The sequence below is a fragment of the Mauremys reevesii genome, linkage group 2, assembly GCF_016161935.1.
Source record: "Mauremys reevesii isolate NIE-2019 linkage group 2, ASM1616193v1, whole genome shotgun sequence".
Lineage (NCBI taxonomy): Eukaryota > Metazoa > Chordata > Testudines > Geoemydidae > Mauremys > Mauremys reevesii.
Genome location: NC_052624.1, coordinates 27,041,592 through 27,067,650, shown reverse-complemented (window position 1 = coordinate 27,067,650; position 26,059 = coordinate 27,041,592). Strand labels below are relative to the sequence as shown.

The 26,059-nt window shown below is 42.8% G+C and overlaps 2 long non-coding RNA genes across 4 annotated transcripts in view; one reads left to right on the top strand and one right to left on the bottom strand.

Annotated features, from left to right (window-relative positions):
• The first annotated feature begins 2,451 nt into the window (after positions 1-2,451).
• Positions 2,452-24,377, top strand: LOC120398296. Of its 3 annotated transcripts, XR_005594302.1 has the most exons (5): positions 2,452-2,757; positions 4,316-4,458; positions 22,850-23,001; positions 23,369-23,559; positions 24,194-24,377. It is a non-coding gene; the product is annotated as an uncharacterized LOC120398296 (long non-coding RNA). The 3 variants fall into 3 exon arrangements; XR_005594301.1 differs by lacking the exon at positions 22,850-23,001; XR_005594303.1 differs by lacking the exons at positions 2,452-2,757; positions 22,850-23,001 and adding an exon at positions 4,028-4,125.
• Positions 22,941-26,059, bottom strand: part of LOC120396892 — a 26,085-nt gene continuing 22,966 nt past the window's right edge. The window contains exons 2-3 of the long non-coding RNA XR_005593510.1: positions 23,476-23,594; positions 22,941-23,070 (exon numbers count right to left, since the gene is read on the bottom strand). This is a non-coding gene — a long non-coding RNA (uncharacterized LOC120396892). The remainder of the gene's footprint in view (positions 23,071-23,475; positions 23,595-26,059) is intronic.

Below are 26,059 nucleotides of genomic sequence, written 5' to 3'. Positions count from 1 at the left end.
TTTTGAAAAACCTTGTGAGTCAGGTTTTGGTTTTGCAAAACCTAAACCAAAACCTGATGAGATTTGGGTCTTGGATTCCATTTTATTTCAGCTAGTGAAGTTCAGGAAGAGGATTCAGAGCAAAGGTTCTGGTTTTGGTGAATCTCTGCATTTAATAGAATCTGTGGTTTTCTAATGAAGATATATAATATGTTCTGTTAATTTTAGTTCCTGTATAGGATGCTCACTCTAAATGATATTTGCCTGAGGTGCACCTTCAGCAGTGGAGCACTTGTGTTGGCAATGGGAGAAAAATAGATATTTTGCCAAAAGTCTGATAAGACAGTTTCTGTGAAACTGACAATAAGGGCTGGGTAGGCATATTATTCCTGAGAGAATGCTGTGCCAATAAAATAAAATAAATTAAATTATGTGCACAATATTTTATAATTCTGCAAATTTTATTTGTCAATAAATAAATGGCTCTAGCATGGCACTTGGGAGCACAGGCCACTGGCTGCACAGAGATAGGAGATTACCCTGCAGACCCCACTCCACCGGGACAGGGACTCGACGGTGGGGCTGCACCCAACCCTGACACAGCACAAGGGATAGGCCTGCCACAGAACCACCCCGGGGCCCTGCCCTTCTGTGCCAGGCACACCAGGTGCGGGCAGCCAGGCTCAGCCTAGCAGGAGCCAAGTGTGGAGGGGCTTAGTGGGGGGATCCAGGTGTGGGGTGAGAGGTTTCTGTGTGGGGCAGTCTGGGTGCAGGTGGCTCAGTGGGGGATCTGGATGCACAGGGGCTCATTAGGGGGTTCCAGGCCCAAGGGCAACGGGACTCTGCAGGGGGTCCAGTTGAAGGTGGTTGGGGCTGAGTGCGGGGGGGGGGTGTCTGGCTGTGGGGGGTGATGGAGTGGCGGTCCAGGTACAGCTGGTTGGGGCTCAGCAGGGTGGAGTTCTGGGTTGGGGGGGCTCAGGGTAGGGTGGTCCAGGTGTGTGTGGGGGTTATTGGGGTGGGGATTCAATGGACCTACTTAATGGGGGGGCTCCAGCTACTGTCAAGGGGAAACCACATTCTGGGCTCCTGCTCCCCCCATTCTCCTATCACCTTCTGTTCCTCATCCCTTCACCACTGCCATCCTGCCCCACCCCCTTCCTCTACCCACCGTCCCCTGCCCAGCCCCCCTCCCCTCCCTCCCCCATCCCCCCGCCCCATCTGCCGCCTCTCACTCCTACATTCCACTTCCCCTGCCTTATCTCATTCCCCTTCCTTCTCCACTGCTTCTTCCCCTAATGCCTCCACCCTCCTTGCCCTACCCCACCCCTGGTGAAAACAGGCTGGCTCCCAGCACACACAGAAGGGGAGCACAAGCGGTACTAGGACCCAGGAAGCAGCATCCATCTGCAGAGTCAGCTAGTCAGAGTGACGCTCTCCCTCTCCGGGGCAGCTCTGTGCGTGCAGAAAGGGGGGTAGGGGGACAGTGGCATATGACTCTGCATGCCCCAACATGCCTCATCTCTGTTTTTTGGGGGAAAATACCTCTCCTGCTCCCCCAAACGACACCCATGGACATCCCCAGCCCCCACCCGATGATTTACTTCTCCAAGAGCTGCTCCAGGTGCCAGAAACCATGCACCCACAGTGCTGGGGAGGGGCGTGGGATCTCACTTGTAGCTTCCCTGTGATTTTCTGTAGGGAAGTGAAAAAATCTTCAGGGGACATGAATTCTGCACGCGCACAGTGGTGCAGAAATTCCCCAGGAGTGGTATATACACTCAACCCTTTTACACTGCACCTGAAAATGTCATTTATATCAATTTTATGGCCTTTTTACACTGCTAGGGTAGGTCTCAGTGTAGATGAGAATTGGGCCCCATAATTAATGCATTGAATTAAATCTTGCTTCCACTTCATTTGCTGTATTTTCACCTGCACTGGTAGAGGCTGAAGAAAAAAACAAACAAACAAATCCACGAAACAACCCTCAAATTCTGTAATTAACTGTAAAGCTGATATTTTCACTGGGATTAGCACTGCAGATGTTAATATCTTTCACTTTCAGCTATGGCACTGCAATAAGTTATCACTTCTTCAAACAGCCCCGTTCTGGACCAGATAGTCCTGTGCTGCATCACAGATAGTGAGGTGTGACTGTCATGAAAGGCCACAAAATCCGTTTAGCATATGCTGAGATGCTAGATTACTTGGGAAGCCATGTGGTTGGAAGGCTAGAACACTGGACTTGAGCGTGAAAGGAAGTGGGATCCATTCCTGCCTGTGTCATTGACTTGCTAGGTGATCTCAGGAAAGTCATTTCACCGTGCTGTGCCTCAGTTTCTCCATCCATAAAATGGAGATAATGAGATTGACCTCCCTTTGTGAAGTGACTGACTACTCAGGCAAGTAAAGGTTACATAAGAATGGTCATAGTGGGTCAGACCAAAGTTCCATCTAGCCCAGTAGCCTGTCTTCTGACAGTGGCCATGCCAGGTGCTTCAGAGTAAGGGTTTTCAGGAATGGGCCTCTACTAGACAGCAACCAAAAGGAAATAAATCTAATATAATGGTGTAGTAGAAAGTATTACAGTATTGGGGAAAAAAATCTTTAGCACTAAATTGAATTCAACTCCAATTATAACATCTCTCAGCTGAGTGTCTTCTACTTGAATCAGAAGACATACCTCTTCTCTTTTGAAGTTCAAAATGAAACTGCTCTTCACTGCTAGATAAATCCACTTGAAAATGGGAACAAATTTCTTTCAGAACCCATCTCCAAGTAAGTCCTTACACTTCAGTGTGTGCTGTTTCCTTGTTATCTCAGTGAAGTTAGGATAAAAACTGCTGCTACAGATAATGCATGGCTCTTCTTCTCTTAGAACCTAGGAAGAATTTTTACATGAGAATGAATGTAAGAATGTTTGTTTATAAAAAATAAGAGTTAACTCTGTAGTGCATTTACTCTAACCACACAGGTAGAGAGAATTTGGCCTCACTTTATGCCCAGTTTCCTCCTGGGTTTTGTGCCATTGGAAGGCAGTGGAAACCATTAAAAAAATCAGTTTACATAATTTTCAGTGCTCGGGAATCTAGATGCATAGGTGCCGACTCCGTGGATGCTCTGGGGCTGGAGCACCCATGGGAAAAAAATAGTGGGTGCTGAGCACCCACTGGCAGCCCCGCTGATCAGCTCCTCCCCCTTTTCCCCAGCACCTTCCATCCACTGACAGGTCCTGCCAATCAGCTCCTCTCCCTCCCTCCCAGTGTCTCCTGCCCACCACGATCAGCTCTTTAGCGGCGTGCAGGAGGTGCTGGGAGCCAGGGGGAGGAGCTGGGTCAGGAAGAGGCAGAGGGAAGGGGCAGGAAGAGGCGGGGTAAGGGTGGGGCCTTGGGTAGAGTGGGGGTGGAGCCTGGGTCAGAGCAGGGGTCGAGCACCCCCTGAGAAATCAGAAAGTCAGTGCCTCTGCCTAGATAATTTTTTTTTCTGGATTAGGTCCTTCATAGTAGAAAAAACAAAGCCCCCCAAAACAAAAACCCACCCAAACATTACATCAGCTAAAGATCAATAAAATGGCACCATAAATTCTTAGTCACCAGGTGGGATAAGCTGGTTTCCTATCAGACACAGATTTCTGGAGAGCCAGAGGGGGTTATGCTCAGGTGAAGGAATGTTTCTGGGCACCAGGAGTCAGGGCTAGGTAGGGACTCCTGCCTGTAGTGAGTTCTCTGTGACCTTGTGACGAACCAGTATTTCCTTCCACAGTGATTTCTCTCAGAACCCCACCACTCACTGTGGCAGCTCTGAAGCCAGCAATAGGAAACCGAAGCTGAGGGAAGCATCTACACAAAGCTTAGAAAAATTCCATGGAGGGTGGTAGGGGAGCTTTGTCTCTGTGACTCAAGAACCTCTGGATGCCAACTGATAGAGAGCCCTGGGGTATAGTGAGTGCAGCGATCCCTTGGGTTCACCAAAAGAATGTTATGTGAGGTCGCTAATGAAAGCCTGTCACACTGGTCTTCATAACCATGGTGATGAGAATATGTGATGAGTTATGTGTGTGTATATATCCTAAAAATTATGGTCTGTTGTTAAAAAGCAGGTCACTCAAAGGTAACATGTCCTGAGACAAACTCCTCCAGATAGGGGGTGAGAAAGTGTGTATTGTATTGTCACACTGTCCACACTATTAGCATTTTAAGACAAACGCTAATACAGAGCTGGTGGAGTCTTGAGCAGGGAACTAACAAGAAGAGGCAAGCAGCTGGGATGGGGGTGGGGGACGACAATGGGACTCTGACTTGAGGTACACCTCAAAGGCCTGTTCTGATATATTTAGGGATGCAAAGAAACACCCTGGCATCCTTCACCTAGGAAGTACACAGCCAGCAAGTTTGCTTCATGGAAAAAAGGCTCTCAAGCAGGGTTGGCTGAAGAAGCTGGAGAGAACTTTGGGTGAGACAAGCTTCTTTGGCCAGGAAGGTAACTTGTTAAATGTAGGCTTTAAAAAGCATGCTATGTATTTGTTTTATTTGTAACTATTTGTTCTCATTTCTCGCACTGTATCTTTTATTTTAATCTTTCTTAAATAAATTTCCTTTCGTTCTATCACTGAACTCAAGCACTGTGCATAGTACAGGAGCGGAGGGGTCTATGGTCAAACTGGGGTACACAGTTTCTTTGGGAACAGAACTGGGATTTTTGTGGGCATCCAGTCATTACAGACTGGATACCTCTGGGGGATGCTTTGGAATGACTTGTCTAGGATGATCTGTTGTCAGCCTGCAGGGCAAAGGCAAGGCTGGTGTAGCCCAGGGGAGAGCACCAGAATGGCTGACAGGCTGGTTGTGTTAGGGACTTCGTACAAGCAAGATTCCCTGACACTGGAGGTAGGTGATAAAAAGGGGATTCTACAGCCCTGGGTGCCCTGAGAAGTGTCAGTCTCTTGGTTCCTGGAGGTGGGGAGTGAGTTTGCAAAGGACTCACTTAGTGTAGGCAAGAGGAAGGAGCACAGAGAACCAACTTTGCTTACAGAAGTGTTTTGTTAGCAGATAACACAGCAATGACACAGGTAGTAGTCTTCTGAGTGCAGTTTGACCTACCGTACTAACCCCTGAAGTGCTGGCTGGTGCATATCCCTTTTTAGCTTCAGAAACATTTATTAATACTGAGAACTTCATTGAGGCCTTAGAACAGGGACAGACCACCTGAACACTAGTACAAGATGAAAAGATGATTCTGTTTCACATTCTACTGGCTTTCTATTGTGCAGATTCCTTTCCTTTGACTTTAGGCTTTTCCTTTGTCTTCCCTTCGTTTCCAGAGTAGCCCTTTAGCTTTATACTAATCTTGCCTCTCTTCTCCGTGATTATAGACTGGTCTTTTTTTCCTTTTCTCTCTTTCTTCTCTCTCTCTTTTTGTTTGGGTTGTTTTTCACTTCCTTTAACTCAGAAGTCCCCTGTGGCAGAGTCACAATTCAGTTTGTTGACTAAAGTGACTAGGCAGACCTGTCCTCTTCTGTATCATCAGCTCCATCATAAAATTTCTCAGTGGCAGTTCTAAAGGTTTCAATATAGTCATGGCCATGAATTATGAGAGGGCTGGGTGCATGGAAAGGAAGTTCATTTTTCATTTTCACTTCATCAATTCTATGGGGCTGGACTTTTTGAAATGCAGCGTATGTCTAATATCATTTGACGAGAAGTGCCAATCTGCACCTAAACAAGCTAACTTGGCTTCTGTCTGCCACCATTCTTATGCTCCTTGTGGTCATGGAAGGTCTGAAATTCACTCCCCAAACCACTACTGAGCTATGATTTAGAGCTGGGCAAATAATTGAGGTTTTGGTCTGGTGGCAGTTCTGAAAAATTGAAGAAAATTTAGTTTGGGTTGAACAAAAATCTCTCTTTCTTTTGAATTTTCAGTCAACTGAAGTCTGTTTCAGAGAGGGAATTTGAACTTGTATCTTTCACATCCCAGATGAGTTTACTAATCACTGGAGTTAGGTTATGGGGGGAAGGCAGCACCACCGCAACCTCCATCTTGGCTATTTTATGGATGACTGAAACTATTTGTGTCAAATTCGTGAATAGTTTTGGGTTGACTGAAATGGTAGTTTTCAGCAAATAAACTATTCATCCATAAAAGTCTCCCAGCTCTGCTATGATAATTTTCAGTGAGCTGCTCCTTCCTAGGATGTGGTAGCAATGGGGGTAGAACTTCCTTCCCAGCACTGCTAGGAGCTTTGTAACTGGGTCTGCTGTGGCTATTTCACCAACAAAATGTAATCTGCATGCTCTCTGGTGGTTTTCTACTATCTGCTATGGTTTATCCAGTTCACAGACACTGGCAGTTCTATAACCATTTATACTGTATTCATCTTCTCTCTCTGATTCTCTCACCATGTATCACTTCTTACCATAACTTCCACATGCTTTTTTCCATTCACCTGTTCTCCAAATTTTTTGTTAGAGCTGCTCAGGTTTATTTTTTGTGTTCTTCTTGGCCTTTGACTAACCTTGTGGCAACAATCTATTTCGATTGCCTGTACTCATACACTGTGCAGCTGTGTTTGGGCTCCAACAGTGGAGGAGATTTCAAATTCCTGCTTCTTGCCATCAGACTAATACAAAAACAAAAACAAAAAACATTCTTTCCTTTGGAAAATAATTCACACAAGCTTTTGTCCTGTTGAGTTTCTTAAAACTCCTAACCTTTACAAAAAACAAAAGAAAACAAAACTAAACCCAACCTTTAATTTTTGGCCTAACCTCAGATGACAAAATTTATTTTAAATGGTGGATGGCTAAAAGGCAGGCTTCCATTAGTAAGCCAGGTTAACCATAGTTTGAAACTGGCTAGCAGGAATCAAATTTTTTATTTCTCCTCAGTGATGGAAGGATTCATTTTATGATAAACGTTAATATACTTCAAAGGTAAAAAGAACAGGAAAGGTCAAGCCTGTGCATGTGCTAAAATTGAAAGTCACGTTATCAGTGCTGTTTAATTTCAGGGCTAAACTGACAACTCTCCTGAAATATCTAGTTCAAATGAGTAGTTTACCATTGATTATTAGCCCTTTATTTCTAGTGCTGGTGGAAGAAGTGTACTTTGTACCATGGTTCCTTCCTTCCTGCCTTCTCATTGATTGATTTGTTTCTTTCTTCTCTTTGGATTTTCTTCTTAGAACTTTAATTTGATTAATTTTTTTATAAAACAAACAAATCAAATATCACATTCCTAATACTATCAGATGAACGTCAAATAGCATACAATCCATTTGCAATATATATTGGAGGCACATTGTGGGCCATATTTTAGTTTACAGGCATAAGAGGATGTTATTGACGTTAGGCTCTGGACTCTTTTATCTTCTGCATGGGTTACTCCTACAACGGTGACAAGCATTTGCTATAAATTATCCTACTGGGGTGTGGGGAAAGGAGCATAGTTTGCCCCAGGCAGAAGTAGCATTTGGCTTCATCCCTGAGTGGCTCCACAGAGACACAGGGTACTCTCAGAAGAGTCTGACACCCCCAATCTTGCAACTTCTTGCATGTGAACTAACTGTTGCAACCATGTAGCCCCAATGACTTCAGTACAGCACTCTGCCCTCATCAAGAAGTTGCAGGCTTAGAACCTAAATTTAAATGCTTATTATAGGCCTGATCCAGCCACCTTTACTCAGAGTGAATAGCATTTGTTAACACAAATTGGCAAATGATGTATGTTAGGGCAGCAGAACCAGGCCCTCAATAGCAGCACGCAGCTAACATTAGTGGATGAAATCGATTTTTGCCCTTTGCTTTGTACTTAACCTGTATATAGGGTTACCACCTTTGAAATGCAAAAAAATCGGCAACCCTCCCCCCCCACGGCATGCCTGCCGCAACCCCAAGGCAACTCTGTAACGCCCCCCTTGAACAGCCATTTGTAGTATCTAGAGAGAGAACACATAGAGATAAGACTGAGAACATTGCACGTCTCCTTACTCTTGTGTGACTCAAGCCCTCTCTTGTGCACACATGCAGTGCACTTGCGTGTTGATGGGCAGACAGCTGCTGTATTTTCAACAGTTTTTTAAACTGCAGAAGTGGGAACACTGCAGCATCTTTAGCTGGACACAGAAACTTTTAACATTAGATCTCCCAGTGTATTGTGGTAATAATGCAAATCTCTAGACCCATGTAAAAAAAAACTTGGCAGATTAAATTATTTTCCTGACAACCGGCAAATCCACAAAAATTTTTTTGAGGTGGGTCAATTACTGGCCAGGTGGTAACCCTACCTGTCTATCTTTTGTTACACTCTCTGCTGCAGTTGCAATGGCTATGTACTGGTCAGAAGCTGTTCTGGTCTCAGCCTCAGCATGCATGTATAACTCTTGGGTGCACAAAATCGATAGGAGAATAGACTTCTCTGAAACTAATCTGAAATTCTAAAGTCAGAAGAAGGCTCCAGAATAATAACCTCAGACTTTACTGAGATAACGTTCACCCCTGGGAGGCTAACTGCCTGGGGTTCACATTTTGTAAAGACTGTAGCAGGTTAACTAACTAAATAAAAAGCAGGGGTAGCTTCAGTGACTGAGGCCAGAGGAGATGGGCCCCCTTTGCTTAGCCTAGTAAATTAAATATTAAATACATTTAGGTGTGGCATTCAGCATGTTGGATGCTTAGGCAGACCAGTTCTAAAGAACTCAGATTTCTAGTAACCTTATATTGAGAATAGCTTTTTGAGGTAGTTTTTAGTTGTATTCTCTTTGGTATGAACACTGCTACATGATGCACAGTGCCTTCGTAATCTGCAGAAGAGAGGAAAATGATAAAATAATACGGATTGCCATTCTTTGACTATACAGGTTATTCTTGGGTAGGGAAATGGAATTTTAAATCAGTGGTATTTTCTTGGAATTCTGTTGTTATGCTGCGTGTGTGTGTGCATGCGCATGTGGAAGAGACAGAAAGTTCAAGCTTTAAAGTCACAGATCATGGGGAAATCCACAGGAGGGAAGGGGCATCTGTTTAAAGGCACTTGCTTCTGCACCGCTACCTGTTTCCACCTTCTTGTCTCCTTGAAGCTCTGGAGACTGTAGCTCTTACTTAGGATCCATGCTGACATGATCTTGCCTCAACTGGGATTGTGTCAGGAAGAGAGATTTGTCCATGAAAGACACAGCAGGTGGGGGTGGGGTGGTGTTATTCCTGTGCATGGAAGGGAGACCTCTGCAAAAATACTGCAGACATCGTTCGCAGTGATTTGATTGGATTCACCCTTTGGCAATAGTGCGGACAGCAAGCATATTGTGGAGGGTGGTTGTCACCCCCCCACTGTCTCCACACCTCCAAATATAGATCCTACACAGTGATTTCCTAGAGCAGGGGTAGGCAACCTGTGGCACGCGTGCCGAAGGCGGCACCCGAGCTGATTTTCAGTGGCACTCACACTGACCAGGTGCTGGCCACCGGTCTGGGGGGGCCTCTGCATTTTAATTTTATTTTAAATGAAGCGTCTTAAACATTTTAAAAACCTTATTTACTTTACATACAACGATAGTTTAGTTATATATTATAGACTTATAGAAAGAGACCTTCTAAAAACATTAAAATGTATTACTGGCACGCAAAACCTTAAATTAGAGTGAATAAATGAAGACTCGGCACACCGCTTCTGAAAGGTTGCCGACCCCTGTCCTAGAGGCTGACAGGAAAGGACGGAACATGACTTAGTGCTGGCATTGCCCTGGCTCACTTCCCCAGCCAGATTCACATTTTTGGCTGCCTTCCTCTCATGGAGATTGTTATGTCTGTACCCAGCAGAGAAGGAGATAGACCAGAGGGTGCTGATAGAAACACAGCTGTCTGTTGTGCAGCCTTTATTGTTCTTCAGAAAAAGTGAGGCTTTTCACTGGGGAGGGGAGTGTGTGCTCATTTAAAGGGGCAGGACATTACATTCCTCCACCCTGCTTTAAAATAGCTTCCAAACACATATGCATTATTGTTTACATGGCTAACATACAACAGTATATAACCTAACTAAAAATTGTGGGTGGACTACCCCAGATTCTCAGGTTGCAAGGGATTATTCTGGTCTGGAATAGCAACTCACTAACTAAACAATTTATAAGTTCAGGCGCACAACTGATTTATGCACTCTTTTGGGATAACATGGTGATGGCAGTGTGACAGTGTCCTAAACAGCAGTAGCCAGTCTTAAGGAACCAACTGGATTTGGTAGCAAAGTTTCTTCCACAAAGTCATCAAAATTACAAATTTTAACGGAAGGAGGTTTGATCAGAGGAATAGAAAGTTCTAGTTAAACATCCCCCGACTCTGGTACTTGTCATATGAACAACTCTGGTCCATATGTTTCCATAAAATATGATTAAACAGTTTTACAGTGAATGAAGCTGGTCCCATGCATTTTACAAGTTCTCTAGGTACCCATTTAACTCCATAACTATAGCTGTGAATCCACACTAAGTCTTCCACTTGAGAAGAACAATGCCAAATCTCATGTTATTGATCAATTTTCATAACTTGGGATTTGGCCACAATGTGAGGCAATATCAGGACATAGCAGGTCCCAACAGGTATGCAAAAATCACTTCAAGATAAGAGTTGCAGGTGATTCCTGGGTAGTGGCATATGGTGTATTCCTACAGACAAACAAGAAAAATTGTCCAGTTTCTGCTGATGAGTGAAAATAGACTTGTTAGCTCTTAGGACATGCTTAAGTGTCTGTAGCAGGATGCTAAGGAGCAGAAGGTACGTGCTGAATTCCATTTAAAGCTAGGAACCTCTGAAATTCTTCAGAACAGAATTGAGGTCCATTATCACTCACAGACTGTAATGGTAAACCAAACTGGCTAACGAAGGTATAAAGATGTCCAGTGGTTTTGGCAATTATAGTAAAAGTCATTCTGAAAACTTCTAGTCATATCAAAAGGGCATTGACTATGACCAAACATGTAACTTTCTAAAGGTCTGGCAAAGTCCACATGAATATGTGTCCAGGGGCTTTGAGGCCATGACCAAGGGTGTAGGGGCCAGGATCATGCTGAATTTGCTGACACAGAACTTCACCTTCCTCTGAATGTCTTTGTCAGTCTCCAGCCACCAGACATAACTCTGGGGTATGGCCTTCATCAATACAATACCAAAATGACCTTTGTGAAGAGCTTGCAAAACCTGAGACTGAAGTTATTTTGGAATAATTACTCATATTCCCCATGTCGGAGAAAAACTCAGTTCTCGCTTTTTCGTTTGGGTGCAGCAAAATCAAATACTTTATTATTTCTCCAGTAATTACAATGGAGGGAGAGAGTGCCATAGGACACAGGGTCGCCCCAGTCCCGGACAGGTCTCTCAACTGGTAAACAATTACAGCAAGCCTTTATACTTTTGTTACAGACAATAAAATAATAATACAGACAATAAAGAGCAACAACTACATTTTGTTTATACATAAGCCATTCTGCTATCTTGTTTTCTCACTCCTAAAAGACACCAGGCTGCATATTTGGTTATCAGTTACAAGGTCGTAATAACTTTTTACACAGTTCTTTCCCTCTGCCTCACACTATCCTTGCTTCTAGAAGTCTCACGTCATTAGGGTTACAGCTGGGCTAACCCTTGCTAACTGACCGACATGCATTAAGATTCCCTTCAAATCCTTATTAATTCTTTCCCTGCTTCCACACCCATAAGATACAACTGTGATTCGCAGATAATTGATGTTGATGTGACATGAATTATGTGAACTAAGGATTATTTTGACCCAACACTGACCTTGTAGTACCAATCCCTTCGCAAGAGAAAGCACATCATTCTTAGCCGTTTCTTTGTTGATGTATGTGCTAGTAATGGGTAACCTATTCATCAAATTGAGATAAAACACTCCATCTGAAATTTCTTTTGGTGGAAGGAAGTTTGGGCATGGCAGGTGTGACAGCCTATCAGCATTGTCATACTGAGTCCCTTTACGGAATTGAATAGTATAGGAAGGAGTGAAAGTAGGAATGCCCATTGTTGCAGCAGCTAATGATGGAATTCCATCTTTTGTTCCAAAAATTAAGTAAAATGTGATGATCTATCAGCAAGGATAAAATATCCATCATACAGATAGATATGGAGCTTGCAAATTCTGAAGATAATGCTGAGAGTTTCTTGTTCTATTTTGTGCATAGTTCTTCTCAGGAGTGTTGAGTGTTTGTGATGCAATGGCAGTTGGTTTCTCCATGTCATTAGGAAAAATGCACCCACATATGGTGAAGCATCACAAGCAAAGTGCATAAGAACTTTGGCTGATGTCAACAGTTTCTTTGCTTCCTTAAATGGACAGTCACAGTCCATTTCCATTTTTTCTTAACAGGCCATGTAAAGGTACTAATACTGCCACCAAATTAGGCAGAAATTTACCAGAGTAGCTGAACGGTCCTAAGAATGAATGTAAATGTGACATGTTCTCTGGCAGGGATGCTTAAACAACCACTTTTCTTTCTTTGGTGATTTCCTTAAGCCTGTGGCATCAATTACATGTCCAAGGTATTCAACTGAAGGTTTGAAAAACTCATATTTGTCTCGACATACTTTCAGTCCATGGTCTTCTAAACATTGCAAGACGGTGTCCTAATTTTGAAGATGATCATTTTGATCCTTTCCTGTAACAAGAATGTCATCCAAATAGAATGGAACTCCATTCAACCCCTTCAGAATTTCATTCATGGCTTTCTGGAACAAGACAGGTGCTGATATGCTATTGAAATGCAACCTGTTGTAACAAAATAAGCCTTTGTGCATGTTGATTTTGAGATATTTGTGAGATGCCAGATCAGTCTCCATCTGTAGGTATGCACTGAGCAAATCCAATTTACTATCCTCTATTAAAAGAAGCAAACAAATCTTCAATACAAGGGAGTGAATACTGGTTTATACATAAAACTGGATTAAGTGTCACTTAGAAATCTGCACAAATTTGGATGAAGGCATCCTTCTTGATAACTGGTATGATGGGTGTAGCCCACTTACTGTGTGAAACTGGTGACAAGATTCCAGTGTTCAGTAAAGGTCCAAATCGGCTTCTACCGGAGGCTTCAGAGCATAAGGCAGAGCCCTAGGCTTGCAACATTTTGGCTGGCTATGAGACTTGACTGTAAGCTTCACTCACACATTGCTTGTCTGTTTTCAAAAACTTTGAAATGTGTGTGCGCAATATTTCTTGATGATTTCATGATCACCTTGATCTCAGTCAAATTCACCTTGAGCTTCTCAAGCCAAGATCTGCCAAATAATGGTGGATATTTTCTTTCAATCACATACAAGGATAAAGCAACTAATTGTCTATCTAGTTGAACCTGGAGTCTCTTTTGGGACTCACTTTTCTCAGGTAGAAGTCTTCAAAACCATGGACATTTCTTCCAGAGGAAATTGAGACAATGTCTGGTGATATAGATGCAGAAATCAGTGAAACTGCACCTCCAGTATCAAGCGCCATTCTTATAGGTACTCCGATCAAGTATGTTACCCAGATGCAATTTCTTACTCCAGCTTCCAATAACGTGTAGTGGTAAGTTTTGATCAGTGTCACTGGAGTTCTTGCTTTCTTCCACATTATGAATTCCCGACTTCAGTCTTCATAGGTGTCTTGGATCTATGGGTCTTCTTGGACGCATAGTTATTCTGTGTTGCTAGTTATTGAACTATGTAACAGATCACGGTGATGTGTCCTTTCTTCTGGCACTTCCTACAAATAACATGGCAAGCCCAGCAGTCCTTCTCTGCATGATTTGTGCACAACAGCCACATGGAAATTCCTTACATTCCCAGTGTCCTCTGTCTCGCTGATTCAGGAGGTCAACTTCTTGGTTCACATTAAAGTCCAAGGAATCCTTTTTGTGGTCTCCATGACGATAGCTATTTCAACAGCCTTCTTGAATGTGAGTGCTGACACAGTCAGTAACTTTTTCCAGATTTCGTCATTGTGTAGACAAATTGATCAAGCAAGGCATTACATAATGTTTGTCCAAACTGCTAATGCTTTGACAAGTTCCTTAGAACAGCAACAAACTGTGCTACTGACACTCAACTTTCCTGATGTCACTAATGGAGCCAATATCATTTTGCTATCATTGATGGGGTAGGAGAAAAATGTTCTTGCATTGCTGTAGTAGTAAGTGTGGCGTATGCGGCAGTTCCACATATGCCTTCAGACTCATCAATGTTGGCAACATTGAAATTGCTCTAAATGGTTGAGGTACACCACCCATGATTCGTGGTTGTCGTTGAATTCACCAACATTGCCCCAAAAAGTTGCTATTTTACTGCTCTCCTGTCAGACTTCATGCTTCCTGGACATCATCTCTGCCACAGGGGAATTTTTTTCCCCTTCACAGTGCACTCTACAGAATTCTTCTTTTGGCTGCACTTGGACTCCCCCTACTGGGTGTAGACCCTCAGTGCAGGCTACAGGCTGTTTGCCTGCCTGCTGGCATGTGATCAGCCAAGATGGCTGCTTGCTTCCCCTGCACTGCTTTGTATGAACAGCTCCAATAGTAATTGCAGAACTCTTTCCCTTTGTTCCATCTTTATTGCACACGTCCCCTCTCTTGCTAGCTAGCTGACTTGAAGCAAAATGCAGCAACCCTCCCCCTTTTAAAAAAACTATTTTCTTACCTTTTCTTCTCCTTGTTCAGGCAATGGGAGCCTTGGATGCTTGTGGGATCAAAATCACAGTTGCCAACTTTCACATGGCAAATAAGCAATTTTCACAATAAGGCAAAAATCAAGCTGATCCCATTTCAAAACAAGCCAATCCCTAAGAACCACAACACTTCATGTGACTAGATCGGCAAACTTTGGTATACATACCGTGTGCCACAGGTTGCCGATCCCTAGACTAGATCCCCCCTGGCATACAGTCCTGGACTATGGTGGACCCGCTGTGCACCCCTGACTCTCCCTGCCTTGCCCCCGCTTGCTCCCTTTTGCCCCCCCACCCTTTGCCCCGGCTTGCCAGGAGCTGATCAAAGAAAATAAGCAACAAGCTACAACAAGCAACAAGCCAAAAACTAGCCAACAAGTAACTCACAAGCCAATTAAGCCAAAAACAAGTCCAATTTCTGTATTTTTTTCACGGGTTTGGCATGTCTGATCTAAATCCCTCATTGCCAATATGATATATGTGGACCCAGAAGAGAATGAGATAGACAGACACAGAGGGAGCTGATTGAAACACAGACTTGCAGACTTTTTTGTTTCCCAGCAAAACGGAAACTAACAGGGAAGTGAGGCTTTTCACCGGGGAAGGAGGAGTGCTCCCACATTTAAAGGGACGGGACATCACAGAAGTGAAGGGGCCCACAGCATGCTGAGAAATGTGGAGATAGCTTTCTTTTAGTCCCTCTCCCCACTAGGGCTGCCAACATTGTATTTCCAAAACAAGGGACTGTTTTCTTAGCACCCACCCTTCCTCCTGATGTTATTATCATCATTATAATTAATAATTATTCATTAATTAGAAATATAAATAATAATAAGCGGTACTCACCTACATTTACCAGGGGGATTTCTTGCTGCTTTTTGCAGCATTCAGCAACTCCTGATCTTGTTGTAAGAGATGGAAAAATAAGGGCATCCCTTGTAATAAGGAACTGTTGGCAACCCTACTCCCCTCCCCACCACCTCCATGAATATTATGCTTGTGGAAGGGGACAGACTTGCAGAAAGGGGAAAAAATTAATAGGCAGGAATTGTAGACCAAACTGGATGAGCAAGCATCTCAGAGAGGTGATTAAGAAAAAGCAGAAAGCCTACAAGGAATGGAAGATGGGAGTGATCAGCAAGGAAAGCCACCTTATTGAGGTCAGAACATGTAGGGATAAAGTTAGAAAGGCCAAAAGCATGTAGAGTTTTCCCTTGCAAAGGGAATTAAAACTAATAGTAAAAGGTTCTATAGCCATATAAATAAGAAGAAAACAAAGAAAGAAGAAGTGGGACCGCTAAACACTGAGGATGGAGTGGAGGTTAAGGATAATCTAGGTATGGCCCAATATCTAAACAAACACTTTGCCTCAGTCTTTAATAAGGCTAATGAGGAGCTTAGGGATAATGGTAGGATGACAAATAGGAATGAGGATATGGAGGCAGATATTACCACATTTGAGGTAGAAGCCAAACTTGAACAGCTTAATGGGATGAAATCAGGGGGCCCAGATAATCTTCAGCCAAGTATATTAAAGGAACTGGCACATGAAATTGCAAGCCCATTAGCAAGAATTGTTAATGAATCTGTAAACTCAGGGGTTGTACCATATGACTGGAGAATTGCTAACATAGTTCCTATCTTTAAGAAAGGGAAAATAAGTGATCCAGGCAACTACAGGCCTGTCAGTTTGACATCTGTAGTATGCAAGGTCTTGGAAAAAATTTTGAAGGAAAAAGTAGTCAAGGACATTGAGGTCAATGGTAATTGGGACAAAATACAACATGGTTTTACAAAAGGTAGATCATGCCAAACCAACCTGATCTCCTTTGAGAAGGTAACAGATTTCTTAGACAAAGGAAATGCAGTGGGTCTAATTTACCTTGATTTCAGTAAGGCATTTGATACTGTTCCACATGGGGAATTATTAGCTAAATTTGAAAAGATGGGGATCATTATGAAAATTGAAAGGTGGATAAGGAACTGGTTAAAGGAGAGACTACAACGGGTCGTAATGAAAGGTGAATTGTTAGGCTGGAGGGAGGTTACTAGTGGAGTTCCTCAGGGATCTGTTTTGGGACCAATCTTATTTAATCTTTTTATTACTGACCTTGGCACAAAAAGTGAGAATGTGCTAATAAAGTTTGCGGATGACACAAAGTGGGAGGTATTGCCAATACAGAGAAGGACTTGGATATCATACAGGAAGATCTGGATGATCTTGTAAACTGGAGTCATAGTAATAGGATGAAATTTAATAGTGAAAAGTGCAAGGTCATGGATTTAGGGATTAATAACAAGAACTATTGTTATAAACTGGGGAGGCATCAGTTGGAAGTAACAGAGGAGAAGGAGAAGGACCTCGAAGTATTGGTTGATCACAGGATGACTATGAGCCGCCAATGTGATATGGTCGTGAAAAAAGCTAATGCGGTCTTGGGATGCATCAGGTGAGGAATTTCCAGTAGAGATAAGGAGGTGTTAGTACCGTTATACAAGGCACTGGTGAGACCTCATCTGGAATACTGTGTGCAGTTCTGGTCTCCCATGTTTAAGAAGGATGAATTCAAACTGGAACAGGTTCAGAGAAGGGCTACTAGGATGATCCGAGGAATGGAAAACCTGTCATATGAAAGGAGACTCAAAAAGCTTGGCTTGTTTAGCCTAACCAAAAGAAGGCTGAGGGGAGATATGATTGCTCTCTATAACTATATCAGAGGAATAAATACCAGGGAGAGAGGGGAATTATTTAAGCTCAGTACCAATGTGGACACAGAACAACTGGATATAAACTGGCCATCAGGAAGTTTAGACTTGAAATTAGATGAAGGTTTCTAATCACCAGAGGAATGAAGTTCTGGAAGAGCCTTCCAAGGGAGGTAGTGAGGGCAAAAGACATATCTGGCCTCAAGACTAAGCTTGATAAGTTTATGGAGGGGATGGTATAATGGGATAGCCTAATTTTGGCAATTAATTCGTCTTTGACTACTAGTGGTAAATATGCCCAGTGGCTTGTGATGGGATGTTAGATGGGGTGGGATCTGAGTTACTGCAGAGAATTCTTTCCTGGGTGTCTCGCTGGTGAGTCTTGCCCACATGCTCAGGGTTTAGCTGATTGACATATTTGGGGTCGGGAAGGAATTTTCCTCCAGGGCAGACTGGGGGGTTTTCACCTTCCTCTGCAGCGTGGGGCACGGGTCACTTGCTGGAAGGTTCTCTGCACCTTGAAGTCTTTAAACCATGATTTGAGGACTTCAATGGCTCAGACACAGGTTTGATACTGGAGTGGGTGGGATTCAGTGGCCTGCATTGTGCAGGAGGTCAGACTAGATGATCATAAAGGTCCCTTCTGACCTTAAAGTCTATGATTCTTTGATTCTGCATAACCCCTGTGTTTCTGCTCATCACAGAGGCAGTTCATGGAAGCCTTTCCACACTGCTTGGCCAACATACCTTAGTCCTACTCCTTTTCTGATGAGATGAAATGGCAACTAAATCTTCTTTCCTTTTGGATCATTGGCCTGTCTTATGAGACAGCCAATATGAATGCCAATTGATGCCAAACATGATGGTAATTATGCAGGGGATGGATACTCACTAGAGGTAGACTGCAATTGCAAGATCATTTCCCATGGGCTGTCAAGCAGCCATCTGCTAGTAATGACTGCTGATTACCAGTGAATTTGAACTGGCAATGTATAGCTGAAAAGCTCTGTATCCTATAACCAGTGCTCTGAGCCATTCCATCGTTGGAGATAATTTCTCAGCTGCTTTTTAACTTTTGACACCTTGGTCAGACATCTGTATGAGGGTGTCCACCCACCGCATTCTGCTGTTGATGAGATGCAGGTCACCGACAGCATGCAGCTTTGAACCTTTCCGTGGGCTGACAAGAAAAAAGAAAAATCAATGACTTTCGTTCTGAGAATGGAGCAACAACAGGTGCCTGCACCATTACAACAAAGAAGGCAGAGTTCTGATGAGTGCTCTGTCCATTGCCACCACAGTTATGTTCTTCTCTGGCTGCTGTGACAATTTTGACTTCCATGGCTATCATTTTTGAACTCCCCCTTTCAGTTTTCTTGGGTGTCACTCCATGATTTCTCCCAGGAGCGATGATGGGATTACGTCAGGGATGTCAAAGGAAATAGCTGTGGCAGCAGAAAGCAGGTGGTAATAAAACCCTTGCAGGCAAAGGTCATTAATCCATCCACTGTACATTAGCACAAGCAGGTTTGACGTGATAGATGTCAAATATACTTTGAAATCAGGTAAATATTTTAGAAAGCAATCCACATAAGGGCACCTTGCATTAACCCTTTGAGTTAACTCGTAAACATGGAGCTAATTACATCTACACCATAGATATAACTCCAATGCGTCTGTTAGTCTATAAGGTGCCACAGGACTCTTTGCTGCTTTTATAGATACAATGGGCACTTTCTCAACCAAGAAAAGCTACTTGTACTCCAAGACCAGAGCAATGTTTTCAACACTACAACTAAGGGCTGATATTGTCCTTAACTCTGTGGATGGAGAATGAAGTGTGGTGTTGTGATCATACAGCTCCTTAAAAGTGAATTATCCAAGATGGACTTAACTATTTTGAGAATTTTTCTATCTTCAAACTTTGCCACCTCACTGTTTACCCCCTGTCATGGGACGTATATACCTCATGATGGCCCAGCAACCAAGGGTTAATGCAGGTACTGCCAGCCAATGCTGATTGGCAGCCTCATAACAGCTAGGAGAATAAAAGAGCTGGGAAGTAGAGGGGCAGGGAAGTTGCCAGAGGAGCAAGCAGGCTGGAGAAGGGAACTCCTGAAAGCAAGCTGCTGAGAAGCCATGCAGAGACAGCATCCTGAGAAGGGATGACTGGACCAAGAAGCTGAAAAACCTACAGAAACCAAGGGAAGTAGGAAGGAGCTTAGGGCACAGCAGGAGTAGTTGAGTCCTGACTGTCTGGCTTAAGGACCCTGAACTCACTGAGAGACTTAAGAACTCTCCTCAGAGAGTTAGGAATTGAGGGGGTTTCCAGACCCCTTGGGCACTAGTACCAGCTGACCTCTCTAAGAATAAGGGGGAAACCCACACACCTCAGTGGGACTCAAGCAAGGGGAATTGACTGACTGCCCTGCTGGACCAAGCAAACTCTGGTACAACACCCTGCCTGGCCAAAGGGGGTACTGTTGTATTGATGCATCAGCTCACCCCCCATTTTCCAAATCATTTTATGAATATGTTGAACAGTACTGGTCCCAGTACAGATCCTTGAGAGACACCCTATTTATCTCTCTCCACTGTGAAAACTGATTATTTATTCTGTGACAAAATTCTGGCCTTGATTCCTTGGGTCCTGCATTTCCTGGCAGATTTTTGCTAGCCTCAGAAGCTCCCTGTGACCCTCCACGTAGCCCTTCTCTCTCTAGAGGCAAGGGTCACAGCTTACTGAGCCATTTTCATCATAAGCCAACAATGGAGGTGAGGAGAAGCAATCCTCCCTCGCACAGTCTCTGTTGTCTCCCAGTCTCAGTGATTAATCAGGGAGGGGAGGGGGAAGCCCAGGCCCACCCTCTACTCTGGGCTCCAGCCCAGGGACCCTAAAATTAGCAGCTATGGTAGCTGACTATTTGGAACTAGGACGTGTACAATTCCCTGGGCCACTTCCCCACAGCAGCCCCCCACTCAATATCTCCTTCACTGTTACCTCAGGGCCTCCTTCCTTACACCTGATGTGGATTTGTACTGCTTCATTCCTCCAACAGCACAGCTTGCTCCTGACACCCACACCTCACTGACTAACTGGGAGGCTTTTAACTAGTTCCAGCCAGCCCTTGATTGGCTTCAGGTGTCTTGATTAACCTGGAGCAACTGCCATTTGGTTACCATGGTACCAGGGATTTGTTTAGCCTGGAGCTAAAATACCTATTCTTCACTACTTTACTGTAGCCATCTGGCCTTGCCCCATCACAATTCTTACCCTTCGTTTCCTATCTTTTAACCAGTTACTTATTCCTGAGAGGACCTTCCCTCTTATCTGATGACAGCTTACTTTTTTTAAGAGCCTTTGGTGTGGGACCTTGTCAAAGACCTTCTGAAAATCCAAGTACACTATATCAACTGGATTACTCTTGTTCACATGCATATTGATACCCTCATGGAATTTGAATAGATGATGAGGCATGATATCCTTTTATAAAAGCTGTTTATTATTATTAATTATTTTTAATATAGCGCTTTTATCCAAAGCTCTTTACAATAGTTAGCTAACGGTACAAACAACATTTGGAAAGATCATTAAGTGGTGTGCCGAGACCCTCAGCAATTTTCAAATGGTCCCTGGAAAAAAAAGTTTGAGAACTACTGGACTAGACGATCACAACAGTCCTTTCTGGCCTTGAAGGATGGGACAGACCTCCTGGGTCATCAAACCCAGACCCCTGATATCACAGGCAACCCTGTCCTGTAGTCACATTCATAGATCCATCAAGCTGTATGGACAGTGATAACTCAAATTGGACCTCTCATGGGGACTTGAGCTGGGTCAACTCACCCCTCTACTTTCCTACTTCAAGTTGTTGGGGTTGTGAGAGTGGCTTTCCTCCTTTGTTAGGTAATGATTTGCTTTAAAATTAAGGACTGATTGTAACCTTGAGCACCCTCAGATGTAGGAGCATCCTGAATATGTGTTGCTAGTTTAAATTCAAAGCATCATTTGAGGATTCCTGAAGCTAGCAGTGAGGATGGTGCTGAGACAGCACTATGGGAGCATCCTAGAGATTCTTTTCTCCCTTAGTGTTTAGTTTCATATTTCTTTTATTTTTGCCACTGTGGGTGATCAACACCTCTACAAATCAAGCCAGTTCTATTTAGGTGCTTAAATAGGGATTCCAGGCTTAATTTTAGGCATCTAGTTTTGAAAAGGTTGACCTTAATCTTTGTGCTCTTTTTATCCCAAGAAACTCCTAAATATGCTGAAAAAAGGGGAAAACTCTCTCCTGGCTGCTTTTAGAACTTGGATCCCAACAGTCTGCTCCTCAGGAACTTCAGGAGTTTTAAAATGATGTCATTGAACTTGAACAGCTAATAAAGCAGAGCCCCAAAGGGAGAAATATGCTATCTTTCCCAAGACATGTTGAAGCATTCCCCCTGCAGCTGTGATGGGCTGACACACAAAATCTCCACCCTTTCACCAGAGGCAACCTCTAGCTTCTTCAGACTTCAGCTATATATCATCTGTTCACAACTGGTGTCAAAAGACCCAGGAGTTTTCTACCTGTCTGCCTGGTAAACATTGCACCACTCACCATATCTGACTACAAGATGTGAAGTCTTTCCTTCTCTTGCTTTCTCTCGCTCTCTTTTTAAAAGCTGTCAGTATTTCAGCAACTATGAGCAGCAGATCTTTGTATACTTTAATCCATAAATAAACATTTCTTCTTTTGAACTTCATTAAAATTGGATGTGTTTTCATTGTAAAACACTCCAGCATCCCTATCATTTAGACATATATGGTGATGAATCTTGCAATTAATTTTTGTCGTTAGGAGTACTGGCAGTCTAGAAACACTGAATTTATGCCAGAAAAGTAAACAAATAAGTCAAACAACTAGACATGTTGCTTATATCAGGAATTTTAGATCAAGAACCTAAGTTTAGCTCCTGCTGCTTAAACAGACTGGGCCAAATTCATCTTCGGTGAAACTCCCTTGCTTTCAGTGGAGTTTTATTCCAGAGCTGAATTTGACCTGCTATATGTAAGATTGTATCAGACTTTCTTCCAGTAATACTTGTTGATGTATCAGATTCTAAATTCCCAGCTCTTCCCGTTATGCTCCTGACCTAAAGAAAGAAATTCCTATCTTTAAAAGCTCATCAATCAGTATTGCATGGTTAAGCTGATAACAAGGCTAAGACTAAGCCAGTGTTAATTTAGCCAGATGTAGATTAAAAATCTATTTTAATTAAAGCTGGATAATGAGATCAGCAGATTCAGAGTATTTCAGGTGATTAAGCCCAAGTGAAAGACTAAAACTAAACAATGACTGCGATGACAGATATTATGGTGAAACTTGTGCTACTGCTGTTTGAATGAAATATGGCAAATGAGAGTAAATTTTACTCAGCTGAGGAATAACTTCAATGATGGTGAATTTGAATTTGGTGTTGACAGATTTGATCTCATGAAAGTTTGCAGGGTGTGGGCAAGCACTGTGCAAGCTTCCTGGAGAGCTGTGCATGTCAACACCACTCATGAACAACGCCATGTGCTCTGTGTCAAGGTGTGTGCCAGTAACAGCAGCAGTGAAACTGAAGCAGCAGCAGGTACTTGCATTGGAGGCTGGGGCAGGGGAAGGCCAAGTCTGTTTAGAGTTGTGGCTCTCTAGAAGACCCCTGTTAGGAAAACAAAGGGCAGGAAAACCCTTAGTAAAATCTGTTTTAAAAGGAATCTGTTTTTAAGACATATTAGTTAAAGGGTGTTGCACTGGAAACTTGAAATGAAGAAAAAAATCAATTCAAGTGGACAGCAACATTTTAAAATAAAATGTAATCTGCCTAAAAAGACACTGTCCTATGATAGAAAAATCCATCTCACTGTGTGAGCCTGTCCCTCCCTCCCCTCTTTTTTTTTTTTTCATAGCTTTTCTTTCCTAAGAAGCGATGAAATATTCTGGCCTCTGTTTCTTCCCAGGCTACGTGACCTGCCCAAGACCTCTTGGCAGAGAGGCTGTAGGAGATTGTAATGTTAATTCTGAAGCCTGTGAAGGGAGCTGAACCATGATGGGGGATGTGACTCACCTTGGAGAAGTCGGCATTTTCCTGCTGAGTGAAAGCAGGAAGTTTCAGCCTGCTAGCACAGATGTGCTACTGGACATTACAACGGTAGAGGAAACCTTGTCTGCACATCCTGCTTGTTACTAGAGGAGAATAAAAAATATGATATAGTAAAAAATTACGTACTATCATAAATGTTTAATGAGCTGTGTTTAAAAAAAAATATGGTGAGCAAAATACCAAGTTAATTAACTACAGAGTCCCAGCATTCCCCCAAAGGAAGTGTTCAGGCCAAATATGGCTGAACTATCAGCTGTCATATGAGGAATATTTTAAAGAAGATTCTATTATACACCTAGGGGTTCATTCTCCTCAATAATGAGGACAGTTACCTCTAGGGAGAGGAAGCTGCATTACGTTTGCCACTTAACCAAGGGTTGGTTTGACAGGCGTCAGCTCAGAGCATGTCTGTGTGTATATATAGGGAATCACAGCTCCTTGTCTCTACCTCACTTTGTAGGAAATGTGGTGCTGTACAATAGTTTGGATTTCTATCTATGGATCTGTATATGGCACCACGTGGGATATTTTTAATCTCAAACCCAGCTGTTGAGGTAGAATCCAACACCTGGTAAATATTAAATAGGCTTTTTTTTTAAAAAAGAGCAACACTGTGTGTGCTGACTTTAACAGCCCTATGTGGCCCAGAGGGAAAGAAAAACAGTTTTCTCTTCTTGTTTAGGTGGAGTAATTATATCAACAGGAGAGCGCTCTCCTGTCGACATAGAACGTCTTCACCAGATATGCTGAATCAGCACTGCTGCATCGATGTCAATTTAGCACAGTAGTGAAGACAAGCCCTGAGTGAGCAATTCAGATATTACTCATTTGTCACCTCATTGGCACAAATAAAAGCTCTTCTGCAATCATGTGAACAAAAGTCATTTGCATGAAAGTTTGTGGATAAGTGAATTAGAAAGTGATGCAAGTACAGGTGAACTAACATGCAATTTAGCGTCTTCTAAGTATTTGCAATATTCATTCAGCTCCAGAAACCATCAATGAAATACTGTAATAATAATCACATACAGTTAATAGAATATTAAGAAGGGGGTCTAGTCTCTATCCTGTTAAGATTAAAGCTACCGTCAGTCTTATATCAGATTTTCAACAACTCGCCATGCTTCACCAAAATCATACCAGTGCTCCTGAAATTTCAAATGCCACATCCCATCCCAGAGTAATGGTTTGGAGGCATTTGCAGTTATAGAGATTTCAGATTGGATTAACTGTTTTGATTAATTTTGGGGAAAAAAATCCTAAATTTTCTTGTCTAGTCACAACTCCAGAACAGCTTATTTTTCAAAATTCAAATGATTTATTCTGCTGCCCTTTACTGGCAGAAGCATCTTTCTCTGGTTTTTAAATGGCTGATGTTGCAAATATTTAGCTACTTATAGGTGTTTCGTAAATACTGAAACACAGATGACCTTGTTTTTCACACTGATGCATGTGTGCAATACACAGGCATTCTTTCAGAGCACGTTATCCACAGGCACTATTTTGAGTCACACAGTGTGCGTGAATGTCTTGTAAAGTGTGCATGTTCTATCTCAACATGGCTAACAGTGTCTGTCAGCATCCCTGTGGGGCTTGCAAAGTCTGAGACTCCTGGTCAATTCTTGATCATATTTTAAAATTTACGGGAATTCTTAGGCAAAACACTTCCTCAACCTGAAGTTAGGGTTCAGAGACTCTTGACCTGATCAAAGGATGAGTGAAAGTGGTCAAATAGTGTAATCTACACTGTTTTGACATCTGGGACGTATGCGCAGTCGGTGTGTATCCTATGTGCTGAAAGAGTCGGATGGTTTATGAGGCTGTGGTAGGAAAAGCAGTGAATAGGAGAGTCTGAGGTAAGGGCAAAGATAATTGTGCTAACTGTTATTAAGAACACATGGACAAAGGGTTGGACTTCCTATTCCAAACTGTTGGGTAGCATTGCAGTACTATGTTAAGCACCTGTTGTGTTCTGCCCCTGATGTGACCATATTTCACTGGGGGCTGATAAAGAGTATACAGTTTGTATTGTGCTTTGGGATCCTTTGCTTACACCCATTATTTATATTACAATAGTTATGGAACATTTTTTTGAAGTGAACTCATGCTTTTAGGGTCAAACATAACGTTTCTGGATTTTCTTAGCTCAGCTGTCATGCCTGTTGTCATGCCCTGATATGTCAGGAATGTAAAACATTATCACAATGACATTTAAGCCTGGGGAAGTTTGAGGAAGATACAAGGGGTTATGTCTTTAGAATGTAAGTGGGGGAGTTTGCTTGCTGCATTGGGTAGTGGCCAGCGAGGGGTGAAGATGGCAAAAAAGGATTAGCAAACATTTGTTTGATTTAATCCGGATGATTCCTTCTATGGTATTTACTACTGCTTTTAGTTGTGCTTGGCAAGCATTTGAACAAGCAAACTTCTGTTTTCAAGAATGGTCAGAAGATGATAAAGTGTGGCAAATACGAGGGTCAATTTGCATTGTTGATGTCTGCTCAGCCACCTTGAAAGCTATTCCTTGAAAGTCAGCCATTCAGGGAGCAGA